A 23,704-nucleotide genomic window follows, 5' to 3' on the forward strand; every position below is an offset into this window, starting at 1 on the left:
CCTGAATTAAGCCTCACCCCAAACTAAGACACACCTCTTGAACAAAGCCTAGCCCCAACGGGTATTTGTACCTCCTACTGTCCCCTTGTACCGCCTTCTATCCCCTTGTGCCTCATTCTGGCTCCTTGTGCTACCGTAGGTCCCCCTGTGCCACCTCTGCCCCCCCCCCCCCCGTGTGTCAATCTGTGCCTCCTTCTGTCTTCCTTTCCACCTCCTTCTGTCTCCCTTAGTGCCTTCTTCAGTCCCCTTGTGCCACCTTCAGTCCAGTCCCCCCGTGCCACCTCTGCACCCCCTGTGCATCCAGAGATGGATTTAAGTGAAATGGTGCACTAGGCAAGCCATGACTTTGGGAGTGTGACACAGGACTTCTTGCCTGGATGACAAAAAGGTTAGAAACGCCCCTGCACACTAGGCAGTGCAGAAAGCTATGCGTTTTTTTTCTGCGCATTTTCCTTTTTTTGGTGCGCTTCATGTTAGTTTTGAATGCGTTTTTGCCTTTTTATTAATGTCCCTAATAAATAAAGTAAAATACAGTAACCTATCTAAAAAAACAAAAAAAAAACACATAAAAATGCATGTAAAAATGCATTCCTTCCTCTGCATCTCCATTGAGATACATTGTGTGTATTTTACAGGTATTTTTGAAATTTATGCAGCAAGTTGTGCATTTTCAAAAATTGCCCATAGACTTGCCTTAGCAGTAAAAGCACTAGCTTTTTCCACAACACTAGCGTTTCTGGCTAGTGTGCCCCTAGCCTAAACGTATTGTTCTTTTCATATAGAATAATTCACAATTAGGCAGTTGTAATAATCCAAATCTCTAATTAGAGACAATTCAAAAGGTTTTACCAGCGGCTCAACAATGGGGGGGGGGGGGGAGGCTGAGGCGGCCCGCTTCTGTGGGGAGATGCAGAGCGTAGCAGAGGAAGTGTCATACACGAGGGGCGAGGCCTGACCGCGGAGCTGCATGGACGTCTGAGCCTGTAGCTCTCTGCTAAGGACACTGATTACAGTAGCTAAAAGCACCCTGAGAAGCCCCTGCTTGTGGTGAAGTTGTGTGGGAACATCCACTAAACACAAGGACTACAGGAAAGTCTGACCCAAGGGGAAGAAATACTCTCCCAAGCCTAGAAAGCTAACAGACTTCTACAGTGATGACAGGCAAGATGGTGACTGGGAACAACAACAAGGGAGCTACTATGACGCAGCATATCGTTCTCCCTTGCCTCAGAGAAACAGATTTGCTCCTTTGCAGACTCCATATCGCCATGCTTCCAAAGGAGAACAGCAAGGAGACAGTGAAGAGGATTTATCATATTCCTCTAGATCACACAGTCCCCTGATGGCAAAACAACATAGAGACCGGCAGGATAACCAGGAGACCCAGGTAGGACAGGCTTTACCAGCCTCTCTCCCAGCGCCTCCATTATTCACCTCCCCAGACCCTCTATCTAACTTCCCAGCTACAGAACAGCCCATGACCCAGCAGTTCTTTAAGGACTTCATGATGTCCTTTAGGGGAGTCATGCAAGACAATATGAGTGAGATGAGAGCTGACATGAAACTACTAGCAGGCCATGTACCGCAGTTTGCAAAAGAAACTGATTAGAGAGTCACTAAGCTGGAGAAGAGAGTAGCAGACATGACCACTGCATATAATGAACTTTTAGAGGCGCATGAAGAACTGGTGGGTGAGGTGAAATGGGCAAAGGAGAAGATCACAGACTCAGAAGATAGGAGTAGGAGGAACAATGTTAAGATCAGAGGGGTGCCGAAATCAGTTTCAATTGATTCACTGAAGGATTATGTGAAAGATCTATTGAAAGCAGCTTTACCCTCAGTAAAAGCTAGTGAGCTTGTAATAGGCAGCGCACACAGACTGCCAAAGCCTGGGTCCCTGGCTGAACGCATACCCAGGGACGTGATCATAAGGATTCATTTTTTCCATATAAAAGAGATGTTTTTAGCCACGACTAGTTAAAGTTATCACTATACTCGGATTTATCACAGGTAAGATTGCAAGCTAGAAGGGAGTTTGCACCTGTATCTGCTACATTACGCTACAAGAAGATCCCCTATACCTGGGGATTCCCCACCAATATGATCATCAATGATCAAGGAGTGATCCATGCTCTTAAAACTGTAAAAGAAGGTCTAGACTTATTGGAGAAGTGGAATATCCCTGTTTTCCTCCCGAGAGATAACAGACTTGATTCACCAGCTGCAACATCGAAGCAACAGCCAATGGAATGGTCTCATGATCAACCTGACCAAAATGATAATTCTGAAAAAAAGAAATCTTCAATGGCTGATCCAGCATCTACAGTGTCTTGGCCATTTACTCACACCCCCCCCCCCCCCCCATTAGACTTTTCTCCCAGGGTTTGTCACCTTTTCCCCTCCCTGTGGTGAACTGTCTTGCATTAGATCTACATCGGTAGATCTGGGCCTGATAGGCCAAAGTGCATGAGCACTTAACCATATCTTTTTCTTCATTTTTCAGTGACAATGGAAATTTTTATGCAGTTGCTGTCACTACTTTTTCTTTTTTTTTTTTTCTCTGTTACTGTTGATACATATAAGTTTGCAATTGTTGTTGCCCCAAGTAACCTTTTCTTTCCATACAGGACTGTGGAAAATGGACATATGAACAATAGTTTTCTTTGGCTTGTAAGTTTGAGATTTGACATTTACAATGGTATTGTGACAGTTGTGATCCCATTACAATGCAGAATGTTTATTTGTGATGTCACAGGAATTTAACCACTTCACCACTGAGGGGTTTTACCCCCTGACCACCAGAGCAATTTTCACCTTTCAGCGCTCCTTCCATTCATTCGTCTATAACTTTATCATTACTTATCGCAATGAAATGAACTATATCTTGTTTTTTCCGCCACCAATTAGGCTTTCTTTAGGTGGGACATTATGCCAAGAATTATTTTTTTCTAAATGTGTTTTAATGGGAAAATAGGAAAAATGTGGGGAAAAAAAAAATTATTTTTCAGTTTTCGGCCATTATAGTTTTTAAATAATGCATGCTACTGTAATTAAAACCCATGAAATTTATGTGCCCTTTTGTCCCGGTTATAAAACCGTTTAAATTATGTCCCTATCACAATGTTTGGCGCCAATATTTCATTTGGAAATAAAGGTGCATTTTTTTCAGTTTTGCGTCCATCCCTAATTACAAGCCCATAGTTTATAAAGTAACAGTGTTATACCCTCTTGACTTAAATATTTAAAAAGTTCAGTCCCTAAGGTAACTAATTATGTATTTTTTTTAATTGTAAATTTTTGAATTTTTTTTTAATTACAAAAAAAAAAAAAATGGGGAGTGTGGGAGGTAATGAGTTAATTTTTGTGTAAAAGTCATTTATTTCTATGTGAAAAATGTGTAGGGTGTAGTTTACTATTTGGCCACAAGATGGCCACAGTAACTTTTTGCTTTATTGCGACCTCCAAGCCTCCTTCCGGAAGCTTGGAGGAAGAATAAGGAGGCTGGACACGTGAGTTTCTTCTCACAATGATCGCGCTGCCCATAGGAGAGCAGCGGGTCATTGTGGGGCTTAGATCAACGAACGGGAATGGATTTTCCCGTTCATTGATCTCCGGGCGAGCGGGCGGCGGCGGTTTTACTAGCGGCGGGCGGCGTGTTTACGAGCGGGAGCGCGGACAGCGTCGGGAACGCGGAAAGTACGTGTTTCTCCGTCCCTGGTTTTTAAAGGATGGAAAAAGGGGCGGAGAAATACGTACGCGCGGGGGTAAAGTGGTTAAGATACTATCCCTAAATGTGAGAGGGTTAAATTCGTACAGAAAACGTTATCTTTTGCTGAAATTTGTTAAAGAAGAATCAGTAGATATAATATGTCTACAAGAAACCCATTTGAATAACATAAGGGCTAAAAGGTTAAAAAAAGTGTACCAATATATATCATTCTAATCTTCCAAAAAAGAAGAAGGCTGGGGTATGCATAACAGTAAAAGATTCATTAGGGCTAGTGGTGGAAAATGTATACAGTGAAAATGATGGTAGAATTGTTATCTCAGGAAAAATAAATTCTCACGAATTCACATTTGCAAACATCTACTCTCCTAATACATATCAAGTAAACTATCTGAACAAAAAAATTAAAAAATTCCATAATATTACCAAAGGCCATCTGTTTATAACAGGTGACCTAAATGCTATTGTGGATCCTCAAATTGATTGCACTACTAATCGCAAAAAAGGCCCAGCAATAATTCAACCCACTTTACATAAATCAGAATTGTTTGATGTGTGGAGATATACATTTTATTCTGTTATACATAAGTCTTTCACTAGGATAGATTATTGTTTGGTAGACAGGTTTTCTTTGCCTCTAGTCTCTGATATAGAGATAGGCCCCAGAGTATGGTCAGATCATTTTCCCCTAATAGTCAAAATCCAACCCCAAAATTCTTCCCAATCCTACAGAAGTTGGAGAATGAATAAATACATTCTCCACTCTGAACATTTCATTCCACAAATTAAGAAAGAACTTGTAGAATTCTTTAAGATTAATGATAACAATGAAGTCTCCAAAAGTTCAATCTGGAATGCACACAAGGCATTTGTGAGGGGTATTTTTTAATAAATATAGCACCATTCAAAAGAAAAAATTTTGAGAAAAAAATGATGCTTTATTAAAAAAAATTAAAACCCTAGAATCTTAGATTTTTGATAAGAAAAAAACAGAACTTGTCCCTGTATTAGAAGAGACAAGACAAGAATTGGGAGATTGTTTATATTTACAATATGATAAATGACAAACAATATTAAAAGAAACGTGGTAGTATGAAAAAACAAGGCGGGTAAAGCAATGGCCTGTGAAATAAAGGGAAAGAGGATATATCAGAGAATTGTGAAAATGAAACACCCCAAAACAAACACCATAGTACACCATCCTCAACATATTGTAGATGCACTGGCCTCGTTATATGAGGACATCTATAACTTAGAAAGAGATCCAGGCACAAATGTCCCTTCTTCAGGTGAAATTGATAGGTATTTGGGAAGTGTAAATCTACCCACTCTTATAGATACAGAGTTTGAACAAAAACATACAGGAGTTCCCTTTAGTCAGCAGGAAATTGAGGCTGCAATAGGAATCAGGGGCAAACGCAGGATTTTTAAGGGGGGGGTTCCTGAAAGGTCCAGAAGCACGTATGTCCCGAGTGCTTCCGAATACAGGTGGCTCCATACTGCCCATGCACAAAAGTGCGCTGGCGTATTACGGAGCTGCCTATCTTTGGAAGTACTCAAGGACATAAGTGTTTCTGAGGGCTTCTGGTAGCAGCAAATGTGAACGGGGGACAGCGCTGGAACAACTCCCCAAGAGAGGAACAGGAGATAGACTTAGTTTGGACAATTCAGTGGAATATGCTACATAGTTTCACATAGCGCAAGCGATACCCATATGATGCAGGGATATATGCATCTGCGGAAGATGTCGGCGCTACATAAATACTAAATAATATTATTTTGCCTCACCAGGATTGCACTTTTATTTAGCTTTCCTGTAAGACAAGAACACACAGTCAGCCAGCCAGCACTAGGGGAAGAGGGAAACAAAGGTGAATGAGGGAGGGCTGGTGCACACCAAGAGTGCTTCTGAGCGTTTTTCAAATCAACAGTGATTTGAAAAGCGCTTGGCTAATGTTACCCTATGTGGGTGTTCCCACAGCAGCGTTGTGATTTTTTCAAAATCGCAGGTATACTGCATGTAGCATGTTTTTGAGCAATTCATTCAAAAATCGCTCTAAATATCACTTCACAAAATCACACTCACAAATTGCTAGCGATTGCTATTGTCATTTTGGCGTGCACTAGCCCAGAGAGAGGAGTGGAGAAATTGAGAATAGCCCCGGAGATTGAGCAGAGAACTTATCTGTATTGAAGTCCCACATCACACAGGCTACTTGCCTGTAATCGGACTCCTGTCCCTGTCAGTCTCTCACACAAGTCAGAAAGAAGCCCTCCTGGAGTCTAGGGACTGTCAAAAACTTTTCAGCTTGTTATCCACAGTTCCACACCTTATCCACACATGCAGTCATTATAACAATGGGGAGAGACCAGACAGATGTTTGCCCACAGACCCTGAGTCCAGGCAAGCTCTGCATCATGCTGTGCATATTTACCAGCTTGCCTGCACTCTAATTTCATCATGTCTGACACTTCTGTGCTGTGGAGAGTCCAGGACTCCATAATCAACATTCTCTCACTGTAGGCTGCATCTTCTTGTGAGGGTTGTGAGGGAAGCTCAGCTGCCTCTCTCATTCTATTAGCTGGAGGGAAGCACCAGAAGTAAGAAGGGAGGGAGAATGAGGCTGTTTATATTATGCGGGCTTCCCTGGCTGAATACACAGCTCAGTGCAGGGGGGAGGTTCCAGACACCCGGAACAGCCCCCTGAGTTCGCCAGTGGGAATAGGAAAGGATAAGGCACCAGGGGCTGATGGCTTTGTAAAGTATTATTACAAGAAATTTGTGAGCATTATCTCTAAACCACTCACTGAGATGTTTAATGAAGTAGCAGCCGCTGGTACCTTCCCTAAGGAGTCTTGACAGCCATAATATCTACAATTCCTAAGGAAGGTAAGGGCCCAGTAGACCCAAGCAGCTACAGGCCAATATCACTGTTAAATACAGATATCAAGATACCGTATTTTTCGGACTATAAGACGCTCCGGACTATAAGACGCACCTAGGTTTAAAGGGCAAAAACCAGGGAAAAAAAAATACTAAACCTGGGTGCATCCATGGTCCAGGAGTGTCTTATGGGCCTTTCCTCCCCCCAAGATGTCTAAGTTACACTGCTAGGCTACACTAACAACTCCTGCTGCCCCCACAAACTATACTAAACTACACTGCACTAACCCTTGCTGCCCCCCCCCCAGCTACACTGCACTACACAACACTACACTACCTACACTACAGTACAGTACACAACCCCACACTACACAACCCCCACCCCAGCTACAATAACCAACAAATACAATAGCATTACATGAGATCTCACCAGCCTGGGTGGCAGTTGCTGGGTCCGGTCTGGGTGTCCATGCTGTCCTAATGAGGTGGTGGTATCAGCAGCAGCGTGATTCACAGCGATCCTAAACAGCATAGGAGGTGCCTTTGATCTTTAATCTTACCTAGAGTGTCTAGCAGTGCTATCCCCATTGTTTCTAAGCGGCATTGGAGCAGCCACTGTAGTCTTCACAATGCCTGTCCTTTGATCTTCCGTCTGCCTCATTGTTCTCCGCAGCGCGATCCACAATGTCTCTAAATGGATTAAGAAAAGCAGCGGTAATCCTCCACAATGATTACTTTTTGATGTTGCCCAGCAGCCCCGCGATGCAAGCTGACATAGCACATCTTCAGCCGCTATAGCGGCAGAGTCCACAGCGGCTTCCGTACTGGTTTGTTTACTTTCATCATCACATGACCCCGGCGCACGTGCGCCGGGGTCATGTGATGATGCAAGTATGCAAGACAGTACGGAAGCCGCTGTGGACTCTGCCGCTATAGCGGCTGAAGATGTGCTATGTCAGCTTGCATCGTGGGGCTGCTGGGCAACATCAAAAAGTAATCATTGTGGAGGATTACCGCTGCTTTTCCTAATCCATTTAGAGACATTGTGGATCGCGCTGCGGAGAACAATGAGGCAGACGGAAGATCAAAGGACAGGCATTGTGAGGATTATAGCGGCTGCTCCAATGCCGCTTAGAAACAATGGGGATCACACTGCTAGGTGAGATTAGAGATCAAAGCATTAGGGATGATTACAGAAGCTTTCCACATGCAGCTCAGAATGTTTTGCGCTGCTGCCACCCCACTGCGGACCAAGGAAACAAGTACCTGAATGTTACATTTGGACTATAAGACGCAGCAACTTTTTCTCCCCACTTTTGGGGGAGAAAAAGTGCGTCTTATAGTCCGAAAAATACGGTATATGCTAGAGCTATTGCAAACAGATTGGCCCCCTTGTTACCAAGATTAATTCACCCAGATCAGGTGGGTTTCACTAAGGGTAGCATGACAAGCGACGGTATGAGAAAGGTTCTTACCTTGCTACACAAGCTTAAACTCTGTCAGACGCCTACCCTCTTCATCTCTTTAGATGCTGAGAAGGCGTTCGACAGAGTCAACTGGTCTTACCTGTCAAAGGCGTTACTGAAGTTTGGAATTTCTGGATTTTTACACAAGGCAATCTTAGCATTGTATTCAACATCATCTGCAAGAGTGTCATCTGGATCAGTGTCCTCCTCCTTTGATATTTTGAATGGAACCCGTCAGGGCTGCCCACTTTCCCCATTAATTTTCATCTTGTCTATTGAACCCTTGGCCCAAAAAATGAGAGACAGTCCATTAATTCACGGTATAACATTATAAAAATCCCACACTAAATTAGGTCTTTATGCAGACGACATTATACTATATTTACAAAAAAACCTTATTTCACTGCCAAATCTAAATATAGAACTAAAGTAAAACAGTGGTTCTTCCCTGTCATGTTCCTCACAATACCATAGATATTCTGAAGAACTCTTGCCAATACTCTTGGTGTAATAAATCCATAAAATATCTAGGTATCTATGTAACTCCCACGATTGCCCAATTACACAAAGAAAACTATGACCCCTGGTTATCAAAACTGAAAACACACTTAGATGCCCTAGCAAAATTTGAATTCTCTTGGCTGGGTAGGTCAGCCGCTTTCAAAATGATGATACTGCCCCAATTACTTTATTTACTTAGAAACCTTCCAATAAGAATCCCCCAAAAGTTTTTTGTTAATCTACAAAAATTATTGAATAAATGTATACTAATGAATAAGCCTTCTAGATTTTCTAACAAAATTTTAACCATGCATGTGTCTAATCTAGGCCTTGGTGTCCCTGATATTGAGAAATATTATCAAGCAACAATTCTTGAGCAATCTAGATCAATCTGGATCAATGACAACACCAAACAATGGGTTAGTATTGAAGAAGAGCAATTGCCGTTTGGATCATATAGATCCTTTTTTGAATCGAGATTGATCTGGAAAGTTCAACAAAACATTAAGAAATCCCATATCAGCTAACACATTAAGGATCTGGAAAGAAATAACGAAAATGTTTAAAAACGATATTGGCCATAAAGATCCCCACATCATTGACAGTCTATGTTCTGTAATTAGAAATGATGAATCGGAAATAGATCACTGGGTATTCTGTAGCATTACATCTATTCATGATCTTCTAGTTGGCTATGAAATCAAGTCCTTTGAAGAACTTGTTTCATCATATAACATACCAGAGACTGACAAACAACTTTATTATAAAATTCACAAATTTCTAGCTAGGCATCCATATAATCCTATCACTTTACCTCCCAAAAAACGAAATTCTTAAACCAGAAGGATTCAAGATGAAGGGCACATCTATTTTCTATAGAACATTATTAGATTTAAAAACACTACTCCAAAATGGCAATTAAACAATTGGCAGGAGCTTCTTCAGTTAGATATTGGTCAGGAGGAATGGGATATGGCCCTAAAATCCCTGAAGAAATCATCACACTGTGTTTCTCATCACTAAAATCTCATTAAAAGTGTCTGAAAAAATAATAAACTTTGATCAAAAAGCATCTCCTTTGTGTTGGAGAGGATGAAACCAAACGGGTTCTTTAATGTACATTTGTTAGAACTGTCCTAGATTGCAGAAACTTTGGTCAGATATAACAAATTTCCTTCAAAAACTTCCCATGTCACTTAACACTATTCCCCAGGAATGGCCTCCGTTTTATTTGGGGACTATGGACTTGCCCCCTCAGGAGAGACTGATAACAAATCATATCTTTGTTACTACCAGAAACCTTATAGCAGCTAATTGGAAATCCCCAATTATCCCAGATTTTGAAGACATACTTAAAATAGTTGAATCCAATTTACTAACTGAGAAATCTTGGTCCATAAGGTGTGGTACCTTACAGTCTTTCCTGAAAAGGGCTAGTTTATGGCCTACAGTTTATACTAAATCTACACTTTTGGGATGACTGTCAAATGCTTGGGATGACTGTAGAATAGTGTAGTTTAGTTTAGTTTAGTTTAGATTTATTTAGTATAGTTCAGTGAAGTGCATAAGGAATTTAATACTATACTGAGGAGTAATCCTTTCAGATAGACTTGTTAGTCATGGTTATACATCGTTAGAGACCTTATATCTGACACTCATCCCTAATTGCATCATGAATACTAAATAACGCTAGGATCCATTCCCTGGAATCTAAGCAGGGTGGTTTTAATCCCCCATTTTCCAGGTTGAGTGTAGTGTTGGGCGAACACCTGGATGTTCGGGTTCGGGAACGTTCGCCGAACATGGCCGCGATGTTCGGCATGTTCGGGCCGAACCCCGAACTCCCCGAACATCCCGCTTTTGGGGGCTCTATGGGGTTGCAGGCATAAGGGGGGAGCATGCCCCGATCGCGGGGGGGGGGGCGGAAATTCCCCCCCACCCCCTCCGCTAGCGCTCCCCCCTCTGCCCGCTTCCCCATACAAAAGTTTAAGGAAAGTAAAATAGTACCGGTGGTAGTGGCTGGCAGTGGCACTGTGAAGTGAGTGAGGAGGAGGAGTCCGGAGAGTGACGCGTTGAGGGAGGCCGGGCAGCGGGCGGTTCAGCGGTAGTACCCTTGTGGTACTTCCGCCCTTTCTCTGACCTCACGTCCTCTGCATACGAGGGTACGCGTCACGCGTACCCTCGTATGCGTCATCACGCAGAGGACGTGAGGTCAGAGAAAGGGCGGAAGTACCACAAGGGTACTACCGCTGAACCGCCCGCTGCCCGGCCTCCCTCAACGCGTCACTCTCCGGACTCCTCCTCCTCACTCACTTCACAGTGCCACTGCCAGCCACTACCACCGGTACTATTTTACTTTCCTTAAACTTTTGTATGGGGAAGCGGGCAGAGGGGGGAGCGCTAGCGGAGGGGGTGGGGGGAATTTCCGACCCCCTCCCCCCACGATCGGGGCATGCTCCCCCCTTATGCCTGCGACCCCATAGGGGGGCCGTATTCGGCCGAACAGGGCCCTGTTCGGCCGAACAGGGGCCCTGTTCGGCCAGGCATTGAGCCATTCGGGCGAACCCGAACAGTTTGGCCGAACTCGAACATCACCCGAACAGGGTGATGTTCTGCAGAACCCGAACAGTGGCGAACACTGTTCGCCCAACACTAGTTGAGTGGAACCTTTAAGAACAACCATATTATCAGTGGTGGTGTAGTGAGGCAACAACCTATAAACAGATAAGATATAAAGGTAAAGCACATCTGATTTTTGTGCAGCATATGGTTATATTGTTATTTGAATACCAATAGTTAATATATCTATATAGTCATATGTATAGTTCACTTTTAACCACAGCATATCAGTGGACTAGGCCTTGTGGAATTCCTGAGGTCATAGCCCAATTTAGATGGAAATGACAGCTTCAGAACATTAACTATGTATAGATTAACTTCTGATTTTTCTTGTTGATGTTTATGTCCTTGAATGTAAACATTTTACTAGTTTTCTTGATATGTCATTACTATGACTGTTTATTTTTTTTAAAATTCCAATAAAAATGATTGAAACCGTAAGTGTCATACATTACCTGTCATACATTACCTGTCAGCGGAGCTAGTGACATGTCCTCTTTAATCCTCTCTCAAGCAACATCATACAGTGTAACTCGTTGCAGCTCCCATCCCTGCATGTCATGTGACGTGCATCAGGCGCCGCAAGCAGTTACTCTGAACGTCGAGGCTGAAGAGACGAGTGAAGAGGACCTGTCACTAGCTCTGCTGTCTATAGCGGCTGAGGACTGGAGGAAAGCGTGTATCCAGCCTCTGATGAGATGGGCCTCTCCCCACAACATACATCAGAACTGTTTGGATAAAATTCTACCATATTCAGGGTAAAGATTCTACTGCGGTGGTTTTTTGTGTGTGTTTTTTTTTTTTGTTTTTAGACATGCAGTGACTGCTACTACTTGTAACTCTGAGGCTGCGAACACACTAGGCAGAAATGCTAGGGTTGTAGAAAACGGAGTGAAAATGCACATAATGCAAGTCAATGGGCCGTATGAAAAAACGCATATGCCTGTGTTCTGCAATTTGCGTTTTTAAAAACGCTGGTTTTGCTGCATATGTTTCAAAAATCAAACATCAAAAACGCACATAATGAAAGTCAATGGCTACGCAGAGTTATTGCATTTTGCATGCGTTTAAAAAAAATAAAAAACAAGTTTGATGATGTATTTCCGTTTTCCGTTGGTTTCCAATTGATTTGCATAAAATGCATTAAAAGAACGCATGCAAAACGCATACAAAATGCATATGCGAACGCAAGAAAAATGCATGTGCTGAACAAAAACGCAAAGAGCAAACGCACAGAAAAACGCACATGCAGCAAAACACACTAGTCAGAATCGCATATACGTTTTCCATAGCACACAGCGGAGAACGCATATGCGATTTTGCCTAGTGTGTTCCTACTCTTTGATTTTTGAATGCTGTGAAAAAAAGTTTAAGGCTACGATCACATATGGTGCAGTGTGACTGTCCTGCGGCAGAAGAGCCCGGCAGGAAAATCACACTAGTCCATGTCCTATTTCCCACACTCTGCGGGGGATTGGGCCGACAGGCTGATTTGCATAGCCCCGCCTCCAAACAGTGATGTGCTTCCTGGCTGGGCAGGAAGTGCGTCACTGGTTTTCTCCGATCGGCACATGCCCACCACAGTAATCTAAATAGATTGTTGTGGTGCCATTCCAATGCAAATGCCTGCCGTGCGATACTTCTCATACTGCTCGGCAACTCACTGCAGAGTCCGTGTCGCCTCTGCGTCACTGGAACTACTTCTGCCACGTCAAACCCCAGGTAGTGTGGTCAGACTCATAGAGACTAATGGCCATTGCTACAGGGAAGCGTACCGTGTTATGGTGGCTTCATTACACCCATCATACTCTTTTTGGCTCTTGAGCATTGTCCATATGACAGGGGTTCGCAAACTGAGTGCCATGGCACCTTGGTGCACCTCGAGCACTTTGCATGGGTGCCACAATATCCTTCACCATTAGGTAATGAGGGCTTGCATTCAGATACAATGCGGCCGCATTACCCAACAGATAATCTTTAGTCACGGCAGCTGCGCTCAAAGTTGAAGTTCGGAAAGGAGTAGAGTGAGAGCCAAGGAATCCAGGAGTAATGGATCAGCAAGTCTTGGCCTGGATAGGTAAGGAAATGTTTATCCAGCTAATGGGTCTCACTTATAATCTGTAGGGGATGCTAAGCAGGGATGGTCAAATTCGGATTCGGGAGATACCTGGATAGTTGCAATCCGGATATCTCCCAGTAATGCTGGGCGGGCGGGGTCAAGCTTACCTCTCTGACGTCTTCTTCGCTCGTCCCTCGGCGCCTCCCACAATGCGGTCAACGAGCATCACGTGACTACAAACACTTCCTCTTTAAGCCCGGAAGGAGGAAGTGTTTGTAGTCACGTGACCGCCGTGTGGACCGCATCGTGGGAGGCACTGAGGGACGAGCGAAGAAGACGTCAGAGAGGTAAGCTTGACCTCCCCGCCCAGCCCAGTTACCATGTGGCGAAATGTATATGTGCTCTACAAGATTGACTTTTTATACTTGTCATGTTCTTTGAAATTTAATAGAAACAGAGAAGGAGGGGAGGGGGAGTTATTGACTACTCACTACTTAGAGAAGGATTCTGCCTAATGGAGGTGGACACTGCATAGCAGCGGGAATACTATACCTAATTTGGGGGTTACTGACTACAAGGGGACAGAGGCATGTCAGGCATGCAAGTGACAGTTTCTGTCTTGTCGGGAATATAGTAAACCTCCCAAATTACAGCCATAAACGTTTTCCTTAGTAGAATACAACTTCCGAGAGCAGGGGAACGATGGAGAAAGCTCAATAGTTCATGTATTTTAACTCTGGGACACTTAATAGGCTGGACAACAAAACATTCATTCTACTTTTGTAAATGTTTAAATATAAAATAAAACCATGGAATATCTTTAAAATGTTTTTAGGAGTAGGAGGATAAATACAATTGTTTATCTCATCAGTATGGACTTGTCACTGGGTTAAGAGCAGCACCCATCAATAAGAAGATCAGATAGCGTGCCTACGCTGACAGGTCTCCACACCACCGGAGCCGATACTTGCAGCAATCCACTTCAGCAGGCACCACCGATGTAGAACGTAATAACTTTATTGTGTCATACAAGTTAAAAGGCAGTCATCCAACGACAGACCGCTGTTTCGAGCTGTGTGCTCTTTCTCAAGTTGTCAAAACTGCAATGAATAAAACATCAGAACTCACACAATATATAGTAAAGGTTGGCCAATCAGAGCATGTCATTTCAAAACACCCAATCATATGTTGCCACATCATAAGGGGACCTGATGGAGAACTTAGCTCAAAAGCAAAAGGCCCTCCCAGCAAGACAAAGTAACCAATCACATGCCTACTTAATGTTTTTACACTGTACATTAGCATTCACCCATAAAAAATGGCACTATAAAAAGTGTTATACAATACCCCGTGAAGCAAGTAAAAAGATACAATAAACCGCTATATCCCATCTTGCGCTGTAAAAAATACTAAGGGTTAGCATATCTCCGGGCCGCCGACCTATCCGCATCAAATGCCCCCGGGCCGCCGACCTATCAGCATCAAATGCCCCCAGGCCGCGACCAATCAGCAAAAAGAAAATGTGTTTCAAAAAAGGAGGCAAGCGCTAATGCGAGACGCCGACCAATCGGCTACGCTCGCAATCTCCTACAGGAACACGGCATATACAGCCGCGTTCAAAACGCCGACCTATCGGCATTAGACATCCTCCTGACTGCAACCAATCAGTGGGAGAGTGGAGTCTAGGCGGAGAACGCAAGCGCTACTGTGAGCCGCCGACCAATCAGCTGCTCCCACAGTCTTCCGCAACTACACGGAAGAGGCAGCCGCGTCATTGTCCAACGCACGTCTCCATAGCGGGACGCCGACCAATCAGCGCCCTCTAAAACACTTACCACCACACCTACCACAGTGGATGCCCTATCCGTGGCTGTATCTAAAGGAATCTTGGCGTATCTACCAGACAAGGAGACCAATCAGGCGCAAGTAAACATAGTGACAGCGCACACTCCTCCCACCATCACAATCGCCTAGCAACCCCTAACATAATGCTGAATTGAATCCTAAACACTGTCTGCAAAGCGCAACTGTAGTAACTAGATAACAAGTGGTAATCCACCCATACTGTATATCAAAATCATGGATTGGTTTAAAGGCATCTAAAGATACAAAAAATGAAAATAAATTAAAGAAAAATTACAGAAAAATCGCCTAATAACTGGATGTTTATCCACAACACACCCCATTGGCCACCTAAATGAATACATAAACCCCAAGCAATCAAATGACAGATCAGATAGAAAACGACAGATCATACTCAATATTCAGTCCCCCACTGCCCAGGACCCCCAATTTCCTTATCCAGAAGTTCTCTCGTCTGGATAATTCTTTTGCTCTATCCCTTCCCGCCCCCCATCCTACAGGGACCCCATCAATAGCCTGAACCCTCAATTGTGAGACCCCATGGCCCGCCTCAATAAAATGCCTAGCCACAACTTGGGTGGTATCATTAGTCCTAATGGCCGTCTTGTGGGAAGATAGTCTCACTTTAAGGGCCTTTGTGGTCTTACCTACATAGGCAAGGCCACAAGGACACTTCAGCATATATATGACAAACGTAGAATTACAGTCGAAATGTTCCCTGATATTATAAGGGGTACCCTTTGAGGGATGTCTAAAGACATCACCTTTGATGATAGAGCTACATAAATGGCAACTTAGACAAGGGTATGTACCTTTCTTGCCTTCTCTTAATTTATACGTTTTCGATCTAGTGTGTACAAGTTTATCCCGAATAGTAGGGGCTCTTTTAAAGGACAGAAGGGGTGGATATCTGAATTCTGGGACCCTGGGGAAGGCTTCTCTCAATAAATGCCAATGTTTACGAACCGCATTGCCAATTTGTGTACTGCAAGTGTTAAACGTTGAGACAAATGGCATACGTATGGAATTATCTCTACCATGTTTAAACCTTTGTGGGGGCTCGAGGGTCCGTGAAGGATACCCTCTATGCCTAAATTTCTGCTTCATTTTGTCCAACTGTAACGCTTGTTTAGTATTATCCTGTACAATATTCATTACCCTTTTGAATTGGCCACTGGGAATTGAGTTTTTAATTTGAGGGGGGTGGAAGCTCGAGAAGTGCAGTATGGAATTTCTATCTGTACTTTTAGTATACAGGTCTGTGCTTAAACACGCACCTTCCCTGTACACTTTAGTATCAAGATAAGAAACCGACTCCATGTCCACATGCGCTGTAAGTCTTATATGAGGACATTTTTCAGAGAGGGAGTGCAAAAATGCATCTAGGGTCGAACGAGGCCCCGCCCACAAGCAAAAAACATCATCGATGTACCTCCACCAGCACTTAGCGTGCTGGCGGAAGAGCACATCGGTGTACACGAAAGATTCCTCAAATAAACCCATAAAAAGATTTGCGTAGGCCGGGGCCACGTTCGACCCCATCGCAGTCCCCCTCTGTTGTATGTAAAAATTGTCCTCAAATTTAAAGTAGTTGAAAACCAAAACTACCCTCAATAGTTCAATCAAAAATGCACGTTGATCTTGTGAAAGATCAAGCCGCGTCATAAGGTACCAGTCGATCGCCTCCACACCCCCATCATGTGGGATGGAGGTGTAGAGGCTCTCGACATCCAATGTCACCAACAACACTCCCTCATCAACCACCCCAACTCCCCTCAATTTCTCTAGAAAGCAAGTGGTGTCCTTGACATATGAATCTAATTGAATCACCAAGGGCTGTAGAATCTTGTCAAGAAATTGGGCCAGCGGGACAAACACTGAGTCCACACCGGACACAATAGGACGGCCCGGTGGGAATTCCAAATTTTTATGAATTTTGGGCAACGTGTAAAAACTAGGAGTGACAGGATGATCTTTAACTAGAAATTTAGCCAACTTCTCATCAATAATATCATTAGAGAGAGCATGTTCTATCAATGCTTTTATTTTATGCTGAATAACATTAATCGGATCACTATCTACCCTCCTGTACACATCTGCCTGTGTCAACTGTCCCAAAATTTCTTTCCTATAATATTCTGCATCTAACACTACCACGGCCCCACCCTTGTCTGCAGGGCGAACTACAATATCCCTTCTAGATTCAAGTTCACGCAAGGCTTTCAATTCCCCTTTGGACAAATTAAGGGTCACTTTCTCCTGAATGGAATCAAGCTCGATCTTTTTGATATCCTCATTAACTTTAGTAGTGAATAAGTCCACCAGAGCATCTGGTGAAGGTGTAAAAGTACTCTTCATACGGAGTCCACTTGCTGTAAGTGTAAGCTTCCCTTCATTATCCTGGTTCCCACTGGTTTGTAAGGGTAATGCACTAAAAAATGCTTTCAATCTGATGTTCCTATAAAATCTGAACAGTTCCTGTTCCAATAAGAAGAAATCTGGTCGGTTAGTTGGACAGAAGCCAAGTCCATGATTCAATAATTTTGTCTCAAGGCTAGATAATTCATGACCTGATATGTTAACTACTAGATCTTGGGTTGGGTGTCCTTCCTCTGACGCAAGGTCATTGAGTTGGTCTGACTCTGCTGACCTCTTTTTGTTAAGCCTCTGTTGTTGGCGCCTATATCTGACCCCACCTCTACGCCTCCTCCTCTCGGAGATGGGTCTCTCGAATCCGGTAAAAAATCCGTATCTGAGGAATTAGGTCCCGAGTTGCCAGAATTAGGTTTACCCCCTCTCGGTATGCGAGGTCTTACCCTGGGTCGTCTAGAGTTAGCTGGAACTAACTTCTGCCATGAGTATACATAACCTGATTGGTAATCAGAAATGTCCCGGTTATATTTTGATCTTTTTATTTCTTCTAAGGAATTTCTAAAGGCATCCATTTTTTTCTCCAGATTTTCTAAGTAGGGCTTATATTCCTCATCAGGAACCAGTGCTCTCAATTTACTTGTAGTTTCCACTATCTTCACATCCAAGGCAGGCAATTCGTGATGTATGGTGTTAATCATGTGGAGCATAGCATCAAAAGAAGCTTTGTTGAAGATACGTTCCCAAATTGCACAGAAATTTTTATTCTTAGGAAACAGTTGAGGGGCTACCTGTGCCCGCATAGATCTTGGAATCTTTCTATTCCGACAATACTCGGTAAGAGTCCGTGCATGTAAATCCAATTCAATCTTTTGCTTCCTTAGGTACTCCAATTCTCTTTTCAAAGGTTTGGCATCTGATTTTTGTAGGAATGTCGCTTCCCCCTCTGTAAGTGCCAAGATTCTTGTGGCTTGTTCCCCAGTAAAGGAGAAGGGACATTTCTGATTACCAATCAGGTTATGTATACTCATGGCAGAAGTTAGTTCCAGCTAACTCTAGACGACCCAGGGTAAGACCTCGCATACCGAGAGGGGGTAAACCTAATTCTGGCAACTCGGGACCTAATTCCTCAGATACGGATTTTTTACCGGATTCGAGAGACCCATCTCCGAGAGGAGGAGGCGTAGAGGTGGGGTCAGATATAGGCGCCAACAACAGAGGCTTAACAAAAAGAGGTCAGCAGAGTCAGACCAACTCAATGACCTTGCGTCAGAGGAAGGACACCCAACCCAAGATCTAGTAGTTAACATATCAGGTCATGAATTATCTAGCCTTGAGACAAAATTATTGAATCATGGACTTGGCTTCTGTCCAACTAACCGACCAGATTTCTTCTTATTGGAACAGGAACTGTTCAGATTTTATAGGAACATCAGATTGAAAGCATTTTTTAGTGCATTACCCTTACAAACCAGTGGGAACCAGGATAATGAAGGGAAGCTTACACTTACAGCAAGTGGACTCCGTATGAAGAGTACTTTTACACCTTCACCAGATGCTCTGGTGGACTTATTCACTACTAAAGTTAATGAGGATATCAAAAAGATCGAGCTTGATTCCATTCAGGAGAAAGTGACCCTTAATTTGTCCAAAGGGGAATTGAAAGCCTTGCGTGAACTTGAATCTAGAAGGGATATTGTAGTTCGCCCTGCAGACAAGGGTGGGGCCGTGGTAGTGTTAGATGCAGAATATTATAGGAAAGAAATTTTGGGACAGTTGACACAGGCAGATGTGTACAGGAGGGTAGATAGTGATCCGATTAATGTTATTCAGCATAAAATAAAAGCATTGATAGAACATGCTCTCTCTAATGATATTATTGATGAGAAGTTGGCTAAATTTCTAGTTAAAGATCATCCTGTCACTCCTAGTTTTTACACGTTGCCCAAAATTCATAAAAATTTGGAATTCCCACCGGGCCGTCCTATTGTGTCCGGTGTGGACTCAGTGTTTGTCCCGCTGGCCCAATTTCTTGACAAGATTCTACAGCCCTTGGTGATTCAATTAGATTCATATGTCAAGAACACCACTTGCTTTCTAGAGAAATTGAGGGGAGTTGGGGTGGTTGATGAGGGAGTGTTGTTGGTGACATTGGATGTCGAGAGCCTCTACACCTCCATCCCACATGATGGGGGTGTGGAGGCGATCGACTGGTACCTTATGACGCGGCTTGATCTTTCACAAGATCAACGTGCATTTTTGATTGAACTATTGAGGGTAGTTTTGGTTTTCAACTACTTTAAATTTGAGGACAATTTTTACATACAACAGAGGGGGACTGCGATGGGGTCGAACGTGGCCCCGGCCTACGCAAATCTTTTTATGGGTTTATTTGAGGAATCTTTCGTGTACACCGATGTGCTCTTCCGCCAGCACGCTAAGTGCTGGTGGAGGTACATCGATGATGTTTTTTGCTTGTGGGCGGGGCCTCGTTCGACCCTAGATGCATTTTTGCACTCCCTCTCTGAAAAATGTCCTCATATAAGACTTACAGCGCATGTGGACATGGAGTCGGTTTCTTATCTTGATACTAAAGTGTACAGGGAAGGTGCGTGTTTAAGCACAGACCTGTATACTAAAAGTACAGATAGAAATTCCATACTGCACTTCTCGAGCTTCCACCCCCCTCAAATTAAAAACTCAATTCCCAGTGGCCAATTCAAAAGGGTAATGAATATTGTACAGGATAATACTAAACAAGCGTTACAGTTGGACAAAATGAAGCAGAAATTTAGGCATAGAGGGTATCCTTCACGGACCCTCGAGCCCCCACAAAGGTTTAAACATGGTAGAGATAATTCCATACGTATGCCATTTGTCTCAACGTTTAACACTTGCAGTACACAAATTGGCAATGCGGTTCGTAAACATTGGCATTTATTGAGAGAAGCCTTCCCCAGGGTCCCAGAATTCAGATATCCACCCCTTCTGTCCTTTAAAAGAGCCCCTACTATTCGGGATAAACTTGTACACACTAGATCGAAAACGTATAAATTAAGAGAAGGCAAGAAAGGTACATACCCTTGTCTAAGTTGCCATTTATGTAGCTCTATCATCAAAGGTGATGTCTTTAGACATCCCTCAAAGGGTACCCCTTATAATATCAGGGAACATTTCGACTGTAATTCTACGTTTGTCATATATATGCTGAAGTGTCCTTGTGGCCTTGCCTATGTAGGTAAGACCACAAAGGCCCTTAAAGTGAGACTATCTTCCCACAAGACGGCCATTAGGACTAATGATACCACCCAAGTTGTGGCTAGGCATTTTATTGAGGCGGGCCATGGGGTCTCACAATTGAGGGTTCAGGCTATTGATGGGGTCCCTGTAGGATGGGGGGCGGGAAGGGATAGAGCAAAAGAATTATCCAGACGAGAGAACTTCTGGATAAGGAAATTGGGGGTCCTGGGCAGTGGGGGACTGAATATTGAGTATGATCTGTCGTTTTCTATCTGATCTGTCATTTGATTGCTTGGGGTTTATGTATTCATTTAGGTGGCCAATGGGGTGTGTTGTGGATAAACATCCAGTTATTAGGCGATTTTTCTGTAATTTTTCTTTAATTTATTTTCATTTTTTGTATCTTTAGATGCCTTTAAACCAATCCATGATTTTGATATACAGTATGGGTGGATTACCACTTGTTATCTAGTTACTACAGTTGCGCTTTGCAGACAGTGTTTAGGATTCAATTCAGCATTATGTTAGGGGTTGCTAGGCGATTGTGATGGTGGGAGGAGTGTGCGCTGTCACTATGTTTACTTGCGCCTGATTGGTCTCCTTGTCTGGTAGATACGCCAAGATTCCTTTAGATACAGCCACGGATAGGGCATCCACTGTGGTAGGTGTGGTGGTAAGTGTTTTAGAGGGCGCTGATTGGTCGGCGTCCCGCTATGGAGACGTGCGTTGGACAATGACGCGGCTGCCTCTTCCGTGTAGTTGCGGAAGACTGTGGGAGCAGCTGATTGGTCGGCGGCTCACAGTAGCGCTTGCGTTCTCCGCCTAGACTCCACTCTCCCACTGATTGGTTGCAGTCAGGAGGATGTCTAATGCCGATAGGTCGGCGTTTTGAACGCGGCTGTATATGCCGTGTTCCTGTAGGAGATTGCGAGCGTAGCCGATTGGTCGGCGTCTCGCATTAGCGCTTGCCTCCTTTTTTGAAACACATTTTCTTTTTGCTGATTGGTCGCGGCCTGGGGGCATTTGATGCTGATAGGTCGGCGGCCCGGGGGCATTTGATGCGGATAGGTCGGCGGCCCGGAGATATGCTAACCCTTAGTATTTTTTACAGCGCAAGATGGGATATAGCGGTTTATTGTATCTTTTTACTTGCTTCACGGGGTATTGTATAACACTTTTTATAGTGCCATTTTTTATGGGTGAATGCTAATGTACAGTGTAAAAACATTAAGTAGGCATGTGATTGGTTACTTTGTCTTGCTGGGAGGGCCTTTTGCTTTTGAGCTAAGTTCTCCATCAGGTCCCCTTATGATGTGGCAACATATGATTGGGTGTTTTGAAATGACATGCTCTGATTGGCCAACCTTTACTATATATTGTGTGAGTTCTGATGTTTTATTCATTGCAGTTTTGACAACTTGAGAAAGAGCACACAGCTCGAAACAGCGGTCTGTCGTTGGATGACTGCCTTTTAACTTGTATGACACAATAAAGTTATTACGTTCTACATCGGTGGTGCCTGCTGAAGTGGATTGCTGCATTTATCTCATCAGTTTATTTTCATCTCAGGTGCACTTTAAGAAGTAACCATGCCTATGTCTCCCACTTTAACAATTCAAATCCACCTTGGGTCCTCTTTAAATACAAAAGAAGACTATGGAATTCCAGGAAAGTACTATTTATGGCCCATTCACACTGGGGATTGCAAAACACTAGCGATTAGCGCTAGCGTTTTGCAGCTGCAATTTTAACAGAAAAACGTGTATTTTTTTGCTGTATATTTTTGAGCAATCGCAATTAGCGCTTTTTTACATTGCAATGGCGATTGCGCAAAAATCACGAAAAAGTGCTGCATGCATTGCATTTGTGTTTACCATGAATTGCCAGCGATTGCAGCAGCGAGATCACTGCCATATTAACATTACACTAGCGCTATTGCGATCACCGGCGATACGGCGATTAGCGGTAAACGGTGAAGTGTAAATGGGCCCTTAAGAGTAGGACTGTGGATAAAATTGTTTATCATATCACTTTATTTTCACTTCAGGTTTGCTTTAAACGTTATACTTTGGTCCACTGAAATAACCTGTTAAGGGATAATTTGTTTCTGTTACCTGTTTTTTAGGTTCCATGTTTGGGCACAATATAGAAATATCTCCCTGCAAAAGCCTTGTGCCGACATCATGCAGGCTGGTGCTAAACTGTAGAGCAGAAGTGGGGCTGCTAAATGTCTGAAGGTCTCAGCTGTGGCTGGAGAGAGTTCTGTTTGTTTTTATACTTTATCAAAAGGTTCTGGAATTTCCCTCTTGCGTTCTTACACTGTTTAGCCCGGCGTATTTATTTCTGTATTAAACTATTTGTTGACTTAGCACAGCATCTCTGCTCAGTTATTTATTTTTGAAACCCCAAATGTAACTCCAACCCAGTGAAAGGGAACATGTGCAAGAATCACTCGCAGATCGGCGACAGAACTGCCAGGAACAGAACTTGTCGCACAACTGCCAAATATGGAAGCAATCTTGCCTACACTTCTGTTTGTACTTAAGCTGGCGAGCACCACAATCAGCGTGTTGTTATTCTGCTGTGTATTGTGGTTGTCAGGTTGTGTTTAGCCTTATCCATGCTCCAATCCTCTTACCCAAATGGCACTCCTAAAATGACACAGTGTTTTATCAGATTTATAGTCCCATAGCCTAAATACCGCAACAGACACAAGAATGTAAATGTACCACACAATACTGCGATCTCCCACACATTCCAAATGCTTACAGTATAAAGGTTTTAAAGCCAGGCACAAACATTTTCCTAGTCTTGTGCAGGCATTTTGTGGAAGAGCTAATCTGTGTAGAATCCCAATTCATATCAGATTAAAGGGATCCAAGCAGCTTTTTTTTCTGCAGTTTGTCCTGGTTTCTAATAGCTGAAGAAGCTGCCATTTCCCCCCTCCCATTGCCTTTAATTATCCAGGAGAAAGT

The 23,704-nt window shown here is 43.4% G+C and overlaps 1 long non-coding RNA gene across 1 annotated transcript in view; it reads left to right on the forward strand.

The window, feature by feature from the left end:
• LOC137544803 (uncharacterized) overlaps positions 1–23,097 on the forward strand; it is a 189,099-nt gene extending 166,002 nt beyond the window's left edge. Inside the window, exons 3-4 of the long non-coding RNA XR_011025926.1 lie at positions 2,628–2,670; positions 22,855–23,097. This is a non-coding gene — a long non-coding RNA (uncharacterized lncRNA). The remainder of the gene's footprint in view (positions 1–2,627; positions 2,671–22,854) is intronic.
• The last annotated feature ends 607 nt before the right edge of the window (positions 23,098–23,704 follow it).

Source organism: Hyperolius riggenbachi, chromosome 2, assembly GCF_040937935.1.
Source record: "Hyperolius riggenbachi isolate aHypRig1 chromosome 2, aHypRig1.pri, whole genome shotgun sequence".
Classification (NCBI taxonomy): Eukaryota; Metazoa; Chordata; class Amphibia; order Anura; family Hyperoliidae; genus Hyperolius; species Hyperolius riggenbachi.